The 19727-nt window shown below is 54.7% G+C and overlaps 1 long non-coding RNA gene across 1 annotated transcript; it reads right to left on the reverse strand.

Annotated features, from left to right (window-relative positions):
• On the reverse strand, positions 1 to 4140 carry LOC115900084. The gene is made up of 3 exons (XR_004059762.1): positions 4035 to 4140; positions 252 to 413; positions 1 to 150 (listed from the first exon to the last, which is right to left on the reverse strand). It is a non-coding gene; the product is annotated as an uncharacterized LOC115900084 (long non-coding RNA).
• Positions 4141 to 19727: the final 15587 nt, after the last annotated feature.

Consider the following 19727-nt stretch of genomic DNA (forward strand, 5'->3'; position numbering starts at 1 on the left):
CGGCCCGGGCAAGCACACACCGTGCCCTCGGAACCCGCACAGCCGGTCACCCCACGCCCAGCGGGGTCGGAGCCGAGGCTGCCTGGGACCGTGTGAACTGAGCAGAGGGCACAGGTTCTGTCTGCATTTTCTTTGCAACGTCCTGGGAATCTAAAAGTGCATCAAAGTAAAAAGGTTTTTTGTTTTTCATTGTTGATTATACTTTAAGTTAGAGGGTACATGTGCACAACGTGCAAGTTACATGTGTATACCAGCTTCCGCCGAGCTGTGCAGACAAGCGGCTGCCCGGGGCCAGGAGAGGCGCTGGGGAGGGCGGGGCGAGCTGCGCGGAGGGCGGTGAAGACGCTGCTGGAACAATCATCACAACCCACGGAACTGCCCCGGGGAGTCGGGCGCCGCCCATCGCATGGAACCTGCGTGCAATGATTTAAAAGGCTAAAGGGCCTCTCCAGGCCCTGCCCTCGACTCCTCCATCGCTCCAGCCGTCGGTGCCTCAGTGCTCTGTCCATGGAAGGACAGGCCCAGCCCCGACTCCCTCCGCGAAGCAGCCCCCACTGCTGATCTCTGCTTGACTCCGCAGGAATGGCCCCACCCCCACCACACCTTGCCCCTCACACTATGCCAGGCAGTTCCCTCCGAGCCCCACTGGGACAGCGTCTACACTGCACACACCACAAACAAGCCAGAGAACTGCACCTACACCAGACACATCGTAACACCAGGCACAGAACAGCGTCCACACTGCACACACAAGTGAGCTGTGTCTACACTGCAGACATCGGCCCGAGCACACACGTCTTCATGCAGGCTCTGCAGAGGGGGAAAAACATGTCCCCGAGGGTGGAAAAGTCGTGGCCAGCAGACGGACAGACGGACGGACAGACGCGGGCGAACAGGCATGCCCAGGCATGAGCTGAGCTGGTCAAATGGGCCAGGACCCGGGTCCGTGTGCCCTTCACAGTCAGGATGATGGAATCCCATGGAATACAAAAAATGCCAGGAGACAGACCCCAGGGGCACAGCCCCTCACCAGGCAGGGAGGCCTCGAGAAAGAAGCACAGGTCCAGGTGCCCCCACGCCGGGCAGGGAGGGACCCACCCGCACCCTCAGGCCGTGCTCTGGATGGGCACAGGGTGAGCTGAAGAATTGATTTCATCTCTGGAATAAAATGGAATGATGGGTTTGTGTGAAATCAGGACAGAGCTGGGGAGGTGACGGAGCGGGGATGGGAAGAGGCCAAAGCAGACGGCTCACTCCCTGGAAGCAGCCTCTCCTGGCCCGGCTTAGTGACTGAGGGAAGCTTCTCTGTGCACCGAGCCTGGCTGCCCAGTGAGCAGCACCACCCTCCCTCCTCCTCCTCCTTCTCTCCCTCCTCTCCCTCCCCTAACTTCTCATCACCCCTTCATCCTCATCTCCCCCATCCCTGCCCCCCACCTCCAATCTAACGTGGCACTGGCCTTTAGTGTCTCAGAACACAGAGCAGTTGCTGGGCAGAATCCCATGTGCCACGATGGGTCCACACACAACACATGAAATAAACCACCCGAAATGCAGCAGGTTAAAGCAGCACTAGGCTCCTGGTCCTCACAATTCTCTGCGTCCATGGGGGCTCCCTGGGCTGGCTCATGGGACCACCATGATCACAGCAGGGCTGGCCAGGCTGGGCAGACGGCTCCTTACAGCTGGCAGGTGGGTCTGGCCATCGCTGTGGCCTGGGCTGTCCTCCGCACGGCCTCCTGACTTAGTTTTCTGTTTGTGATGAGCCCCATACCTAGTGGCTCAGTGCAAAGCCAGTTCATCCCCTCGCAGCTTCAATAGCCAGGAGTCAGCCATGGTGTGGGTGGATGTGCCACTCAGGGCTCACAGGCTGGAGTCCAGGTGCCGGCAGGGCAGGTGTGTTCTGCAGGCTCGCTCTGGGGAAGAACCCGCCTGCACGCTCATGGGGGGCCTGCAGCGGCAGGGCTGAGCTCCCGGCCTCCTTGCGGGTTGTCAGCCAGGTCCCCTCTCGGCTCCTGAAGGCTTCCAGCATCTTCCCCTCAAGAGCCCTTCACGTCTTCCAACCAGAAACAGCATGGCCAATTCTCCCAGCTCTGAAGGGCTAGTGAGTAGGCAAGGCACCCCGATGACCCCCCCCTTGGAGTTAAACTGTGCCACACGGGGCACGTCCTCAGGTTCCAGGGCTCCTGTGGAGAAATTCCACACGCCACCCTCACCTTCCTGTAGGTCAGGCCCGTTCCTTCCGCAGTAGGTGCGGGGCACTGTTTCAAGAGAGCCACGGCCCAGCGGAGAGGCGTCTGAAGACCCCACACCCCTTCCACCATGTTCTACCAGCCACAGCAAATCAAAGGCCACCGAGACCCAGGGCCTAGGGACACAGACCATCCTGGGAGGGGAGGTGCCGCCCAGTCACAGTCCCACCAATGCATGGACAGAGGAGAATCGCCAGGGCCCGGGGTCGAAGAATCCAGCAGCCCACCCTCGGCCCCAGCGAGTCCTTTCCTCTCTCCTAAAACCACATCCTCCCCTCCCTAGACCACCAGAGCCCCATCTGATCAGGCGTCAAGACCAAAGCTCAGCAGAGTGTGGCTCATGATGGGAGGCTCAAAAAAACAAACCCACCAACCATGTTTCTGTGACCAGCGGCGGGTTCAGATGCAGAGGAGGCTTCTCAGTGCGGTTCCTCCTCATCTAGGAACCTGCCACCCACTCAAGCCCGACATAGGCTGGGACAGCCGGGACGGCCACGGTGGGGGCAACACGAGGCACTTTGACATCCCGAGGCCCCCCGGGCCTGTCGTCAGGTCCCAGCTTGGGGGTGTCCCCTGGCCACAGTGGTCCTGCTCCCGGCAGGCTCCCCTGCTGCATGGACCAGGTCCCGGCTTGGGGGTGCCCCCTGGCCACAGCGGTCCTGCTCCCTGAGGTGTGGTCTCCTGGGCACGTGGCTCCTCCCTCTGGGGCCTGGGCTCTGGTGTGAGCTGCTTTTTCTGTAGGAGATGCCTGTGCTTGCAGCTCACGCCTTTGTCTGGTGCCCTGGCCTCCCACCTATAGGAATTGAGTACATGGGGGCCTCTTCATCTTCATTTGTCTCAGCTTAGAGAAGCCCAGCTACACTTCCTCCATGCCTGGATTCATGCAGGCCCCACAGAGTGAGGTCTGGACACCCTCACAGGCACTGGGGCTCCACGGATGCAGGAGGCAACCCTGGCCTGGTAGCCCGGGGGTCTGAGATGGAGGTGGAGTAAGACAGAGTGGCAAAGGCTGCGTCCTGGATGCAGGCTCAGAGCCTCCCTAAGCTCAGACAGCCTGCATGCGCCAGGAAGCCATGCCTGCATGACCCGAGTCGGAACTCAGAGGCTGGCACAGCCACGGTGCTTGTCGTGTCGGTAAGAACAGCCTCCTCTGGCGGCCAAAATTAACTAAACTGACAATCTTGGTAAGATGCACAGTTAACTGCTCAGGGACAAATAAGATGGGGAGTCTTGTTTGTGGTTTCTTCTTGCTCTTTCCAGTGCCCCACAGTCATTTTAAAATTAAGTTAAATGGCTCGTCTGCGCTAACCCAAGTCGACCAGCTGGTATTTCCTGGGCGGGGAAGCGGTGGCTGCCCGGCCTGCGCCCTGCACACGCTCCCCGCCCGAGCACATCGTCACCGGGCCACGCTTACAGGGCTTTGAAGATGGATTTCAAAGCTGGGATCATTTCTCCCTTCATGGGCACAGTTCAGTGAGATCTGACTTTTCCCTTTTTTTTTTTTTTTTTTTTTTTTGAGACGGAGTCTGGCTCTGTCGCCCAGGCTGGAGTGCGGTGGCCGGATCTCAGCTCACTGCAAGCTCTGCCTCCCAAGTAGCTGGGACTACAGGTGCCTGCCTCGTCGACCGGCTAGTTTTTTGTACTTTTTAGTAGAGACGGGGTTTCACCGTGTTAGCCAGGATGGTCTCGATCTCCTGACCTTGTGATCCGCCCGTCTCGGCCTCCCAAAGTGCTGGGATTACAGGCTTGAGCCACTGCGCCCGGCCGACCTTTCCCCTTTCTAACCTCAGAACGTGGCCTTCCTGGGGGTGTCTGATGAGTGGTCCCGATGTCCCCACAGAAACGAAAGCGGCCTCCTGGGCAGTGCTCACACCTCTGTCTCTCTGTCCGGCTTTGGGGGCTGCAGGAAGCAAGGGGTCCTGTTCTCAGCAGCAAAGCCGACGCCAGGGCTCAGCTGACCACAGCCCTCCCTCCCTCCCGCCAACTCCGAAGTGGTTCAGAGGGAGGTCGGAAGCCGTGAAGGGAACGGGGATAATTGACTGGGTCTGACCCAATGAAGACACGGAGACTGGGGACTTGCTACACATTCAAAAGAAACAAAATAACACAGCGGCTCTTCAGATGTGTAAGAAAAGGAGGGAGGGAGGGAGGAAGGAAAGAAGAAAAAAAAGAAAAGAAGGGCTGGGCGCGGTGGCTCAGGCCTGTAATCCCAGCACGTTGGGAGCCCGAGACGGGCGGATCACGAGGTCAGGAGATCGAGACCATCCTGGCTAACACGGTGAAACCCCGTCTCTACTAAAAAAATACAAAAAACTAGCCGGGCGAGGTGGCGGGCGCCTGTAGTCCCAGCTACTCGGGAGGCTGAGGCAGGAGAATGGCGTAAACCTGGGGGACGGAGCTTGCAGTGAGCTGAGATCCGGCCACTGCACTCCAGCCTGGGCGACAGAGCGAGACTCCGTCTCAAAAAAAAAAAAAAAAAGAAAAGAAGGGAGGGAGGAAGGAAGAGAGAAAGAAAAGAAAGGGAAAGAAAAGAGAGGAAGCAGAGGTTGCCGACAAGACCTTCCATTCCGGGAGAAAACACAGCCCCGGGAAAAGAAGAGTGCTTCCGCAGGCAGCTCCCACTTCAGAAGAATTGAAGCCGGTAAACTTTTAACAGAATGAAATGAAAACAACCTGATCACAGTGCTGAATAAACGAAAGAATGCTCCAAAAACACTAACACAAAACTAATGAGAAAACCCAAAGGGGCAGAAACCAGAGTAAGTGCAGCTGAACACTGAGCCGCCGACGAAGAAAAAATGCTTGTGGCGGGGGCGCTGATTCGAGATGGTTTTCAGTTTTTGACACAGGGTCTTGCGGTGTCACCCAGGCTGGAATGTAGGGCACAGTCTCAGCTCCCTGCACCCTTGACCTCCTGGGCTCAGGTGATCCTCTCGCCTAAGCCTCCCAAGTAGCTGGGACCACAGGTGCACGCCACCATGCTGGGCTCATGTGTTTCGGAGAGATTGGGTCTCACTGTGTTGCCTGGGCCGGTCTCACACTCCTAGGCTTGACCACTCCACCTGCCTTACCCTCCCAAAGTGCTAGGATTACAGGCATGAGCCACAACACCCAGCCAAAAATTTTTTTAATACATAGGGTGAAGCAACAGAAAAAACGATAATGAATTATTCAGAATCCACACAAAGGTAAGTCCGAACAGGGAGAATAGGTGCCCCTAAGAAAGAAAATTTCCAAAGTAAAACGGGAGAGCTATTTAAAGCTATCATACAAAAAAATTCACCTGACATGAAAGAAGGATTAATCTGTACATTGTGGGGAAATGAGAGATCAGACTGTTACTGTGTCTATATAGAAAGAAGTAGACATAAGAGACTCCATTTTGTTCTATATTTGAGATACTGTTAATCTGTGACCCTACCCCCAACCCTGTCCTTGCAAGAGACATGGGCTGTGGTGACTCAAGGTTTAATGGATTTGGGCTGTGCAGGGTGTGCTTTGTTAAACAAGTGCCTGAAGGCAGCTTGCTTGGTAAAAGTCATCACCATTCTCTTAATCTCAAGTACCCAGGGACGCGTACACTGCCAAAGGTCGCAGGGACCTCTGCCTGGGAAAGCTAGGTATTGCCCAAGGTTTCTCCCCATGTGATAGTCTGAATATGGCCTTGTGGGAAGGGAAAGACCTGATCGTCCCCCAGCCTGACACCCGTGAAGGGTCTGTGGTGAGGAGGACTAGTACAAGAGGAAAGAAGGCCTCTTGGCAGTTGAGATAGAGAAAAACATCTGTCTCCTGCCCGTCCCTGGGGAATGGAATATCTCGGTGTAAAACCCAATTGTATGTTCTATTTACTGAGAAAGGAGAAAACCGCCTTAGGGCTGAAGGTGGGACATGCTAGAAGCAATGCTGCTCTTTATGCACTGAAAAGGTTTATGGAGATGTCTGTATATGCATATCAAGGCATAGCACTTTTCCTTAAACTTATGTCACAGAGATCTTTATTCATATGTCTTACTGCTGACCTTCTCCCTCCGATGATCCTATTATCCTGCCACTTCCCTTTCCTAAGATGGTAAAGATAATGATCAATAAATACTGAGGCAACTCAGAGGACGGTGTGGGTCCTCTGTATGCTGAGCGCCGGTCCCCTGGGCCCACTTTTTCTTTCTCTATACTTTGTCTCTGTGTCTCATTTCTTTTCTCAAGTCTCTGGTTCCACCTAATGAGAAATGCCCACAGGTGTGAGGGGCAGGCCACCCCTTCAGTACATTGAAATAGCAGACTGTGTTTCAGGAAGAGATGACATAGAATTTTATATTGGCACATGATCCAGGTAGGAATAAATAGAGCCAGACCCTGACAAGAGGGAAGTCAGCCCCAGGGACCACTCCAATGTTTGATGTCAAAAGTCAATGGGAGGGGTCTCCTGCTCCTGGGAAGATAGAGCAGAGGTCTGTTCCCTATTCAGCCCACTAAGTATGGCAGAAAACTCTGTATGAGAAAACACAGGACTCTGCCAGGTGGAGAGAAGAAAGCAGGCTGGCGAGGGACCTCAGGGCCCAAAGGATGATGTGGTGGTGAGGGCTTTGGGTTTTCTTTTTGCCTCTTTGATCACACTTGGACCGAAGAAGCTGGTAATCCGGAAACAACAGGGAGCACAACATAAAAATTAAAAAGCTCCAGCACGAGCCTAATCAAATCAATCACCACAGCTCCCACCTTGAGAAATTACAGAAGAACAAAATCAACCCAATGCAAGCAGACAGCAGGAAAGAAAAAATGACGGAAATCACTGAAAGCAAAGCAGAGAAACAACACAGAAAGTCCAAGAGCTGGTGTCTTTAAAAATATTTAAAAGGGTGAACCTCTAGCAAAAATGACAAAAAAAAAAAAAAAAAAAAAGACACAAATCACAAGTATCAGGAACGAAGGAGACACTACTACCAACCCCACAGATATAAACGTGAAAAGAACAAGGACGGCTGGCACAGTGGCTCACGACTGTGATCCCAGCACTCTGGGAGGCTGAGACGGGAGGATCACTTCAGTCCAGGAGTTTGAGACCAGCCTGGGCAACATAAGGAGACCCTTTCCCTACCAAAAAGAGTTTAAAAATTAGCCAGGTGGTACCTGCCCGTAGTCTCAGCTACTTTGGAGGCTGAGGTAGGAGGATCACTTAATTCCAGGAGATTGAGGCTGCAGTGAGCTATGATTGCACCACTGCCCTCTCCAGCCTAGGTGACAGAGTCAGACCCTATTTTTTTAAAAAAAAGAATAGGGAAATATTTGACAACCTAGTTGAAAAAGACCAGTTCCTCAGAAAACACAGCCTACCACAACCTACCCAACGTGAAACAGTGTGACTATCCCTGTAGCTATGAAGGAAATGTAATACATAATTATAAAACTCCTAATAAAGGAATCTCCAAGCCCAGATTGTTTGGCAAATTTTGCCACACTTTTAAATAAACATTTAGCCCAATTCTATGCAACTCTTCCAGCAAACAGAAAAGTAGGGAACATGTTCTAGTTCATTTTATGGATTAATAGTTCCCAGATACCAAAACTAGACAAAAATAGTACCGAAAAAATTAGACCGATATCTCTTATGAATATAGACGCAAAAATCCTTAATAAAATATCAGCAAATTCTACAATATATGAAAAGAATCATATGCCACATACAAGAGGCGTTTAACCCAAGGACACAAGTCTTGTTCAATTATTTTTAAATCTGTCCATATAATCCACAATTCTAACAGGCTCAAGAAAAAAAAATCACACAATCTCATAGGAAAAAAGCATGTGATAAAATTCAACATGGATTCATGACCAAAACTCTCAGAAGAAACAGAGAGGTGCTCCCCCAGCTCGATAAGGAGCATCGACAAAACACCCACGGCTGGCATCGCACTCAACGGTGAGAGACGAACGCTTTCCTCCAGACAAAAGCACAGCCAGGTGTGTGTGTACCACGCCGTCTCAGCCCAGCACTGGATCTCTCATCATCAGCGCCATGATGCCAGGAAAGAAAAGCAAAGGCAGCTGGCTGGAAAGGAGAAAGTGAGAAAGTGGCACCGTGTGACACCGACACTCAGCCCTCACACTGGCTCGGTGAGGAGCACCAACAAAGAATATTCTGACTGGAACGACTCTCGGGACACTTGTGGGATGGGAAAGACTCTCAGAGGCTGGAAGTTGTGGTGACAAGAGCTTGAAGCCACCAGGGGCTACCACACAGGCCCAAACGTGGAGCCAAACCAGAGAAAGCAGAGCTGGCCATTTGAGCCCTGGATCAAGCCACACCTGAAGGCAGTTACCAACAGTAGTCAACACACTCCCGATTGCCCCAATCAGTTTTGGTTTGTTTTTCTATCACTAGCAACCCAATGACTCCTAAGTAACATAAAGGGGGACGGTTTTGTGTTTGGAGGAAAGATGAGACCTGGGGTGACGTTTTCTGTTGTTAGGATGGGAGATTTGAGCTATTTGTCAGGTAAAAGGGAGCAGTGCATGGGAGAGGCAGACCCAAGAGGCTGGGCTCTCAGGGAACCCAGGGAAAGGAGAAACTGTAGCCACAGAGAGTGAGAGGAGGAGAGGAACACCAGGGAGATGCAGGGATGCCCAGCCCCACTCCTGTTCATCTGATGACAGCCACACAGTTCCACACACTGTACACCCGAGGACAGCCACGCGGCTCCACACACCATACACCCGAGGACAGCCACGCGGCTCCATGCACCGTACACCCCAGGACAGCCACGCTGGCTCCACGCATCATACACCCGAAGACAGCCATGTGGCTCCACACATTCATTCCCCAGGCACTTATTGAGGGCACACTGTGCACCTGTGCCACCCTTAGCTCCTTCCCCAGAATTTCCCATCGTGAGCCCCTCTCCCACCAACACCCTGGGCCACTGCCACCTTCTCTAGAAATACTCAACTGTTGAGAGCAGAGTCAACTGACTTCCCACCTGCATGGACCCTGCAGAACCTGCGTACCAGGGAGTGCTCAGAGTCAAGGCTCTCCTCCTGCCGCCCAGGGGCAGAGGGTCAGCGGCCACAGCTGCCTCCACCAGCACATGTTCAACCATGCAACACACGCCACACGTGCAACACACGATACACACACCACTCATCGTGACACATGCTACACACACAACACACACATGCCACACACATTCAACCACATGACACCATGACACACACAATACACACACCATTCAACCATACAACACACACGTATGCAATACACCACACGTGAAACACATCACACAAGCCACACAGCCACACGAGGCTCACACAACACACTGCACACTCTCCAGCCCTCCTGCCCACCCAGGGGCGCCACAGCTGCGGTGCTGTCCCAGCCACACCTGGGCAGGTGGGAAGGTCAAGGTCAGCCCCCCGGGGCTCCCAGGCCTGAAGGGTGCAGGGACAGGAGGAGCGGAGGTGCAGGCACCACGGCCAGGCTGTCGGAGGTGGCCCCGTCACTGGGGCGGGGACAAACGTCACCAGAGGCAGGAAAAGAGCGTGGCAGGCACACGACGTGGAAACAGTGAAGGGACGCACCCTGTGCCGGCGGCCTTGCTCCTCACACCCTCCAGTCACCGCCAGCCAAGGTGGCCGCTATGCAGGGGCTTGGATGGGCATGGCCCCAGCACCCAGCGCTCACCGCCCGCCTCCTCCACACCCTCCAGCAGCTGAGGCTGACGGCTGCCGCCAACATGTGAGAGTGTGTGCCGTCTGCTGCGTGTGTGTGTGCTGAGCTGTGCAGGGTGTGAGTGAACGTGTGCTGGGTGTGTACATGTGCTGAGTGTGTACATGTGCTGAGTGTGTGTACTGCATGTGTGTGTGAGTTGTGCTGGGTGTGTGTACTGTGTACTGTGTCTGTGCTGTGTGAATTGTGCTGGGTATGTGCACTGAGTGTGTGTGTGTGTGTGTGTGCTGTGTGCATGCTGTGTGAGTTTTGCTGGGTGTGTTGTGTGTGTGCTGGGTGAGTTGTGCTGGGGGTGTGTGTGTGTGCTGTGTGAGTTGTGCTGGGTGTGTGTGCTGAGTGTGTGTGTGCTGTGAGTTGTGTGGGGTGTGTGTACTGAGTGTGAGAGTTGTGTGGGGTGTGTGTACTGTGTATGTGCTGAGTTGTGCTGGGTGTCTGCACTGAGTGTGTGTGCCGTGTGAGTTTGTGCTGGGTGTGTGTACTGAGTTGTGTGTGTGCTGTGTGAGTTGTGCAGGATGTGTGTACTGTGTGTATGTGCTGTGCTGGGTGTGAGCGCACACTGAATGAGTGTACCACTTTAGTTGTGCAGGGTGAGTGTGCGAGCAGTGTGCTATGTGTGCACTGGCGACGGGAGAGTATGTTAGGTGTGTCAGGGAGTTGTTGCATGTTGCTGAGTGTGTAAAAGGCACAAAGACGAAGACGGTGTACAACATGAGGACTCGGCGTGGCTGTTGGGGATGGGGCAGGTCCCCTCCCCCAGCTCTCCCCTTGGGGCCGACACCTGCCCTCCCTGGAGCCCACGCTCCCTGCAAACCTGGCAGTGCTCCCTGCAAACCTTCAGGGCCGTGGTGTCCACATGCACCCAACAGACACCCCCAAAGCCCCACAGAATGCAGGGGCACCCGTGGGCCGGAACGAGTGTGCACCCCGAGACCCACGGCCCTCCCCACAGTGAGGAAGCTTCCCACAGTGGCTGTGACGGAGACCTGTGGAGCTGCAAGTCTGCTGAGTCCTTCTACGTTTCAGCAGCTGCGCTGGCTTCGTTTCTGTTTTCATTTTTTAATTGTGTGAAATTATATGTATAATAATACATGTCATATGCATTTTATGCAGATATTGAACACATATAATCATACATATTAATTTCATCTAATAACAGAAAACTCACCATCGTAACATTTGTAAGTGCACAGTTTAGCAGCATTAAGAGCAGTCATATCTCTGCGCAGCTGAAATCCCACCCCCGCCCCCAGAAACTGTCACCTTCCAAACTCAGGCTTTGTCCCCATGAAACACGAGCTCCCCAGCCCTGGGAGGGCCTGTTTCCTGGCTGGTAGACAGCCACCTGCTCACCGTGTCCTCACGTGACCAAGAGAGTGATGGGTGTGTGTGTGCATGGATGTATGTATGTATGCATGGGTATGCATGTCTGTGCATGCATGGATGTGTTTGTGCATGGAAGTGCGTGTGCATGGATGTGTGTGCATGTGTGCATGGATGTATGTGTGCATGTGTATGTGCACGGATGTGTGCATGGATTGTGTGCATGCATGGATGTGTGAGTGTGCGCATGAACGTGTGTGTGCATGGTGTGTATGTGTGCACGGTGTGTATGTGTGCACGCGCGTGTGCGTATGTTTGCAGCCCTAATCTCAAGGAAGGACTCCAGCTGGGGCAGCCTCGACGAGGAGCAGCTCCTCCTTCCACTGACCTGCAGGTGACCCCCCCAGGGACTTGAACTCTCACCCATTCCCTGCAGCAGGTGGTGGATGACAGAGAAGGAAGGGCCTGCCCTGCCAGCCCCACTCCCAGGCCCTGCTGTGCCAGTCAGTTCCAGCCAGTCCTGAAGAGCCTGGCCAGGCCCCCAGCTCAGACATGGCTCTGCAGAAACAGAACCTTTGCCCACCAAAGCCACTGAGGCCACCCACCAGGGACAGAGCTTCCTTCTCCCTGCCCTTTCCTGAGCTGTGAGCATCCTGTCGGCCACTGCACAGGCAACTCTAACAACCAGTTAAGCAAACAGCAAGCTGCAGGCATGGGTGGATCCAGCTGCTTTGCCTTCTGTTCCCAGCTCCTCCCTGGGGGCCCTGTACCCAAGGGGACATCTCTGCAGGACCATTCGGCAACTGTGGCTCTGCTGGGACCGCCATTAGCAATAACGACAGCTACCTGGATTGGGGCAGGCTGTGCCCCGCTTCATGCGCGTCTTCTCATTCGTTCTCACACCAACCCTGTTAATAGATAAGGAAACTGAGGCCAGAGAGGTAAAGCACCGGCCCCAAGCCCACAGCAAGGGCCTGGAGCAGCTGAGATTCGCGCCGAAACTGGCCACAGCCACACAGCAAGGTGTCAGTCACAGTACCCTGAGCTGGAAATGTGCTGTCCTTTGTGGTGGTAAGAGGGACTGGAGCTCGTGACCTGAGTCTGACACGTTACCTGAAGCCAAGAACTCAGCAGAGCTTCCTGCTTGGTGCTGTGGCTGCACTGGCAACAGCAAGAAGAGTAGAAACCTGAGAATATCCATGCACATCAGTAACTTTGGGGGTAAGAGGCTCGCCAGGGCACATGAATGGCACAAGTGTTAAGCTGAAAACAAGTCCATGACATGTCCCTAATCAAACAACAGCTCTCAGAATGGTATTTACACACAACAGCACGAGCGCAACTCAGAGACACTGAGGACACTCACTGAGTGACAGAAGCCAGGCATGGAACTCAGGGTGGCAACCACACAAGATGCCAGACACAGAACGCAGGCTGCAGCCACGGGAGAAGCCAGACACAGAACACAGGCTGCAACCACGGGAGAAGCCAGACACGGAACACAGGCTGCAACCACGGGAGAAGCCAGACACGGAACGCAGGCTGCAACCACGGGAGAAGCCAGACACGGAACGCAGGCTGCAGCCGCGGGAGAAACCAGACACGGAACGCAGACTACAGCCGCGGGAGAAGCCAGACACGGAACGCAGGAGAGGCAGGCGCGGCCCAGGGCGCAGGCCCACATGGTCCTGGGCTGAACGCTGACCTCTGGGTAGATGGAAGCGTGCGGCTCCCTGGGCAGGGCTGCCTGTGGCTGCTTTTGTCAGACTCGCCGCTCTACACCTCTGAGCAGGAACAGTGTTGCTTCGGTGCTTCTCTCACCAAAACTGGACTCCCTGGATTTAATCACAGGGAAACGTCACAAACCCAGATCGAGAGGCGTTCGGCAGCACAGCTGGTCACACCCTTTGACTGGCCAGTGGGTACATTTGTGGCCCTAAATCTCAAGGGAGAACCCAACCTGGGGTCATACAATCCCAAGGTCACGAAAGGGAGGGGCAGCCGCGGCCCCACGTTTAAGAGGAGCGGGTAGGGGGAGAACCACAGGCCACAGATCAAGGAACAGGAAATGTTCTCAAGGACAGCTGGGGACATCTGCATTATTTCTCGACTTGGGCCAGCCGGAAATGATTTCAAAAACGAAAAAAAGTCAGAAACCAACACTTTCCAGGGGTCTCGTTCTGTTGCCCAGGCTGGAGTGTGGGGGGAGGCGGTTGGGGTGGGGGGGAAGGAGGTGGGTTCTGAGCTCAGTACAGCCTCATACTCCTGGGCTCCTGACCCTCCCATCACACCCTCCCGAGTCACTGGGACCACCGTGCCCAGCTAATTTTTTATTTTTCATTTTTTTTGTTGCCATGGTGCCCAGCCTGGTCTCGAGCACCTGGCCTCAAACACTCCTCCCACTTTGGCCTCCCAAAGAGCTGGGATTACAGGCACGAGCCACTGTGCCTGGCAGAAAAAATGCTTTTTTAAATGCACATTTTATTGTACATAAATCGTACCTCAATAAAGGTAATTTTTGCCTTTAGAGTATATAAACTATAATTTTACCTAGTAAATAAAATATGTAAAAAGGTTTGAAATAAACATGCCTAAATACCAGTGATTACGTATCACTAGCGAGTTTACAAAGACTTTTTTCATGCCTTAATTTTGCTGCTCTGTTTCATCTGTAATAAGAAAATATTCTTCCATTTTTTCAGTTATAATTGTAAATAGTAATTATACATCACAACTATGCTATTCATTTTACTAAAGTTGTAATTAGTTATAAATTCTAGAGTTTTTCTAAAATAAGAAAATATTCTTACTTTAGAAAAAATAAGAAAACATTCTTATTTAAGAAAATAGTCTCTTATTTCTATATCCCTTCTATAAAGGGATGAGTGGAGTGGGGCCCAGGGGTCTCTCCTGGCTGAGGGACCCTTGCAGCAAGGTGGTCAGCAGTGGGTCACCAAGGACACCGGCCAGGCAAGGGGTCTGGGTGCAGCCCCTCCTGGGCCCATCAGGCCGTTTCCCTGACTCAGAGCGTGGCCGCCTCCTCTCAGAGCCGAGGGGCTCTGGGAATAGACCAGGCGAGCAGCCTCCCACAGAACCCAGCAACCCATCAGCCCATCCCTTTCCTCTCAGGCAAGTGGGCACAGACCCCAGGACCCCAAGGTGCCACTCAAAGGTGAGCCCATCAGTCTTGCGCCGAGCCCGTGACAAGCTGAAACCTGCCAGTCTTAGCTCCAGGCTGTCCCTGCTGCGTCTGCACAGGCCACGGCACTTCCAGTCACTCCCCACCGCCTCCTCCCTCTCGTGACCATCCTCTAATTTAATTTCCTGTGAATCCCCAGAAAATGAGTTGTAATTGTTCTAGGAAACATCATCCATCCTTACAGTAAGAGCAAGTTTTATGTCTGCCCCCAGCCAGTCTCCCGGCAGAGCGACGCCTGAGCAAATACTCTCCACCAAGCCTCAGTCCCCGCAGGAGAGGCCCTGTCCTCGGACCAGCGATGTCGGGGAGAGGGTAATGATGGGGTGCTTTGGAGCCAGAACCCCACCAGAGCCTGAAAAAGCAGAGATTGCAGGCCTGCCCCGGAGCTTCTGAACCAGAAGGGCCCCAGAACTAGCATTCCTAACAGGCTCCCGGGGGCTGCTGCTGTGCTCCCGGGACCCCACTTTGAGAACCAGCTGTCTAGAGCACCCCTGGCTTCTAGAAGCTCCCATCCCGGGCCTCAAGCTCCCAGGAGGAGGCTCCTCCTTTCGCCTGGTCTTGGTTTCAGAGAGTCCCGCGTGTCAGCCACCCCATCTCCAGAGCATTATCAGGGTCCCCACAGCTGCCTCTGACCTCACCCCTGCGGCCCCGTCCCACTCGCCTCCCCTCTGCCTGCCGGGTCCCCAGCTTCAGCATCTGGCACTTGTCCACAGGCACAAGACCCCGTGGGACGTGCAGTGCTGTTTCCTGTGTGTTTTTAGTTTACAGGAGGATGTTGCATCCACACATCTCGGTCTACGGTCTTTTTCATCAAGCCCTGTGTTTCCAGGACCTTCCTGGCACAGTGTGTGGCTAGCCCGCCGCAGCTCAGTGCTCCCGGACCTGCTGCCGAATGCTCGGCTGCCCCCAAGCTCCCACCTAGTAAACAGCTCACCAGCAAACCATCCTCTCTCTGGGACCAGTGTGAGGATTTACACAAAGCCAATGGACCTGATGTTTGAGGTCATGTCCTGGCCACCCGGCAAACCCACACCCCACACTTCTTCCAGCAGAAACCAGCCTCTTTAAAGGAAAAGCCCAAACCACATGGGACGCTGGGAACAGGGCCCTGGCTGGGGTTCTGGCATCTGTGGGAAGTGGAGGGTTAGTGGAGGGTTCATCCTTGCCAAGGGTGCACCTGTCACTGCCCTGGCGGAGGATGTTGAGGAGGGAGGCACGGGACCCTCCTCACTGCAACACAAACGGCTGGAAAGAGCTTTCCAGGAGATGACTGGACTATTTTCATTTGAAGCATAAGAAAACAACAGAAAATGGCTTAGGGCTGGGCACAGTGGCTCATGCCGCAATCCCAGCACGCTGGGAGGCCAAGGCAGGAAGACTGCTTGAAGCCAGCCTGGGCAACATAGCAAGATCCCATTTCTACAAAAAAACATAATTTTTAATTAGTGGGCATGGGGGCGCACACCTGTAGTCCCAGCTACTCAGGAGGCTGAGGCAGGAGGACTGCTTGAGCCCAGGAGCTCGAGGCTGCAGTGAGCTGTGATCACACCACCACACTCCAGCCTGGGCAACGGGACAAGACCCCATCTCAAAAAAAAAAAAAAAAATTAATGTATTCCTTCATGTAATTCAGAAGCTTACAAGTAAACCACCTTCAGGTTTGGCCGGATCCAGGTCTAAGTGCTGTCCCAGGATATGGGTTCCCTCCATCTCCCAGCCCTGGTTTCATGGTCCGACTCCACAGAGAGATCTGCAGTGGACCCAAAGCTCTCCTTTTTCGGGGCAGTGTAGGTGCAGTACCCTTGGTTGACCAGCACAACTAGGAATGCATTCAGCCTCAAGTTACAGAAAGACTGATGGTAAATTAAAATACGCTGGGCTGGGCAGTGTCTCATGCCTGCAATCCCAGCACTTTAGGAGGCCAAGGTGAGCAGATCACTTGAGGTCAGGAGTTAGAGACCAGCCTGGCCAATATGGTGAAACCCCATCTCTACTAAAAATACAAAAATTAGCCAGGCATGGTGGCGGCACCTGTGGTCCCAGCTACTCAGGAGGCTGAGGCAGGAGAATTGCTTGAACCTGGGAGGCAGAGGTCGCAGTGAGCAGAGATTGTGTCACTGCACTCCAGCCTGGGCAACAGAGCAAGACTCCATCTCAAGAAAAACAAAACAAAAACAAAAAAAAAACATGTTGGTTCTTCAGCAAGAAGTCTGGAGCAGGCAGTCTCCACTCAGCTCAACAGTCTCATCAGAGACCCAGGTTTTCACCTCTGTCCATTCTTCCATTCGCAGTTAGTACGTTCACTGATGTTGCTCTGCTTGACTATAAGGTCCTGGAAGGCAAGGACTGTGTCAGCACTGTTCATTATCTTATCTCTAGTGTCAGGCACACAGTAGGTACTCAGAAAATGTTTCTCTTAGTGGATGGGTGGAAAGATGGATGGATGGATGAATGGAGAATGGGTAGGTGAACAGATGAGTAGATGAGTGGAGGGATGGGTGGGTGGGTGGATGGATGGGTGGATGAACAGAAGGATTATTGGATGGGTAGACAGTAAGTAAATGGATGGGTGGGTGGAGGAATGGATGGGTAGACAAGTTGGTGGATGAGTGGGTAAATGAGTGGATGGATATATGTACAAGTGGGTTGATGAACAGAAGGATGGATGGATGGGTGGATGGTGGGTAGATGAATAGATGGGTGGGTAGATAAGTGGGTGGATAGATGAATAGATGGGTGGGTAGATGAGTTGGTGGATAGATGGGTGGATGAGTAGGTAGATAAGTAAGTGGGTAAGTGTGTGTGAGGGTGGATGGATGGATGGTAGATGGATGGGTGGACGGATGGGTAGATGGATGGGTGGGTAGATGCGTGTGTGGGTGGATAGAGGGATGGAGGGAAGGATGGGTGGATGGAAAGATGTGTGTGTGGGTAGATAGAGGGATGGAAGGATGGATGGATAGGTGGATGATAGAGTGGGTGGATGGGGTAGGTGCAGTCATTGGTCAATAACTACATGGAAGCATGAATGAGAAAAGGAAGGAAGGAAGGATGCAGGGAGGGAGGAAAGAAGGGTCACCTGAACTCAGCCATGACCTTGGCCAGTGCAGGCCTGAGAGGACCTGAGCAGACAACTTCCCTCTCCCAGGAGGCCCCTCCCTGGGACTCCCAGGAAGGAGAAACCAATTCCTCCCCTGGAAGCAGAAGCAGGGAGTGGGCAGAGGGACGGGCAAAGCTGCCTCCTCCCCACACAAGCTGCTGAGGGAGGTGGCCATCCCTCAAAGTTCCACGGGTGACCCAACAGGCAGGGACCCACAGGGCCCAACGCAGCACCTCACAACCCGCAGTGCCCCTCACTCCACCGCAGGCTCTCTCGAGAGGCATCAACACCGAACCATGTTGGAGAAGGATGGGGGAGGTGACCTGCCACTCCTGGATGCCGGCCCCGGGGCAGCGCTTCCCAGGAATCAGCTCCTTCACGCTCAGGAAGGAGGACATGAGGCAACCTGTGATGTCGCCTGCCCTGTGGAAGGTGATGGGGCCGCCATGGGCTCCAGGCAGGGGCCAGGCCAACCCGCTTCTCTGCGCCGCCCACCACAGGAGGGAGGGAACGGCCCCCGCTCTGACACACACCCTCACGTCCATCGCCTCCTCCAAGGCCCAGGAGACATCCCGGCCTCTCACAAGCAGCACAGGGACGCTCAGGAGGAGCTCACCTGTCCCTTTCTGGAAATTTATTTTGAAAAGGATGACAAAGACGTCCCCAAAGAGCTTGGCAAATCAGCACCCACTCCACTCTGCCTCTCCTTCCAGAGGCAAGCAAGACAGAGTCCCTCCTGGCTGGAAGCCTGAGAGCCGGGGCCGAGGTGGGGAGGGGGACATTGGTGGGGCCCCCAGTGCCTACAAACCCCATGCCTTGCCCTCCCAGGCCTGAACTAACTGCAAGAAGATTCTGGAGGTCACAGAGCCCATCTGAGGCCATTGTTAGCTCTCACAGAGCTGGACAGGGGACGACCTGGCCTGCGGCCACTGCGAGGCTCCCTAACTGTCCCCATTGGCCGCCAGAGCCTGGGGCAAGGACAGACCCAGCTCCTCAAGGCTGGACAGAGATGGACCACAGTAGTAATGGAGGTGCCAGGGAGAAGCAAAGCTGGAGGCGCTGGGGCCGGGGTGCAAAGCCTGGGGTAGGGAGCCTTGCAGGTGTGAGGCGGGAGGGCAGCCGGGATGATGGGGTGTGTGAGGCTGGGGGGCGGCCGGGATGACGGGGTGTGTGAGGCTGGAGGGCAGCCGGGATGACGGGGTGTGTGAGGCCAGGGGCGGCCCGGATTACGGGGTGTGTGAGGTGGGGGGTGGCCTGGGTGACAGAACGGCGCTGTGTATATTCGCCCCCATGGGACAGGAAGTCAGCATCAGAGTGGACAGGGATGTGGTGATGGAAGTGGAGGCCAGGAGGGAGGGGAAGGGCCCAGCCCAGGAGTGCGGCCTCCAGACGCTGGGATAGCAGGAGCAGCTCCTCCAGGAGGACCGTGGCCGCCTCCACACTGCTTTTTCTGGCCCACGGAGCCGAGAGGATCAATGGGTTGTGGAAGCCACCAAATACTTTCCAGCCACTACTTCACTGCAGCAGGAATTAGGGGACTAGCCGGGCCGGGCCGGGCGCCTGGGCTGGGGCCGGGGTAGGAGGCATGGGAGTAAGGCCTGAGGAAGGGCAGCCAGTGCCCGTGGCATCAGGGAAGAGCCTCCAAGGAGAGGAGGGCCGCCCTGCGGAGGCGGGTACCGGGGCATTCCTGGAGCAACGGGGGCCTCAGAGGTGCAGCCAGGGCCAAGGTGAGGTCTTTGGCTCTGACTCCGAGGGCACAGGAGCTGCTGGAAGGTTCTGGGCTGAGGCTCCTTCTGGTTGCGAGTGGGCAGAGCCAGCCAAGGGCGAGGTGAGCAGGGGCTGGATGTGGGGAGACCTCGGGCAGCCAGGCCAGGCCCCCTGGAGCAGCCGCGCTGGCCAGGACTCACGTGGGGCAGGTGGACAGCACGTCTCAGCCCTGACGACGGCATTGAGCTGGGAGCTGAGCTGGGGGCTGAGCTGGGGGGTGTCTGTCCGAAGCTGGGTGGGATCCCCTCAGCGGGACCCGGCAGCCCTGGGGTGGGGGGCAGGGGCGTACCCAACACTCCCTCCTCCTCCCTTGTGGGGCTGGCACTGGGGGTGCTCTGTCAGAGCCCCAGAAACCCAGGCCAGGGAGCACGG

Source organism: Rhinopithecus roxellana, chromosome 10, assembly GCF_007565055.1.
Source record: "Rhinopithecus roxellana isolate Shanxi Qingling chromosome 10, ASM756505v1, whole genome shotgun sequence".
In the NCBI taxonomy this organism is placed as follows: Eukaryota; Metazoa; Chordata; class Mammalia; order Primates; family Cercopithecidae; genus Rhinopithecus; species Rhinopithecus roxellana.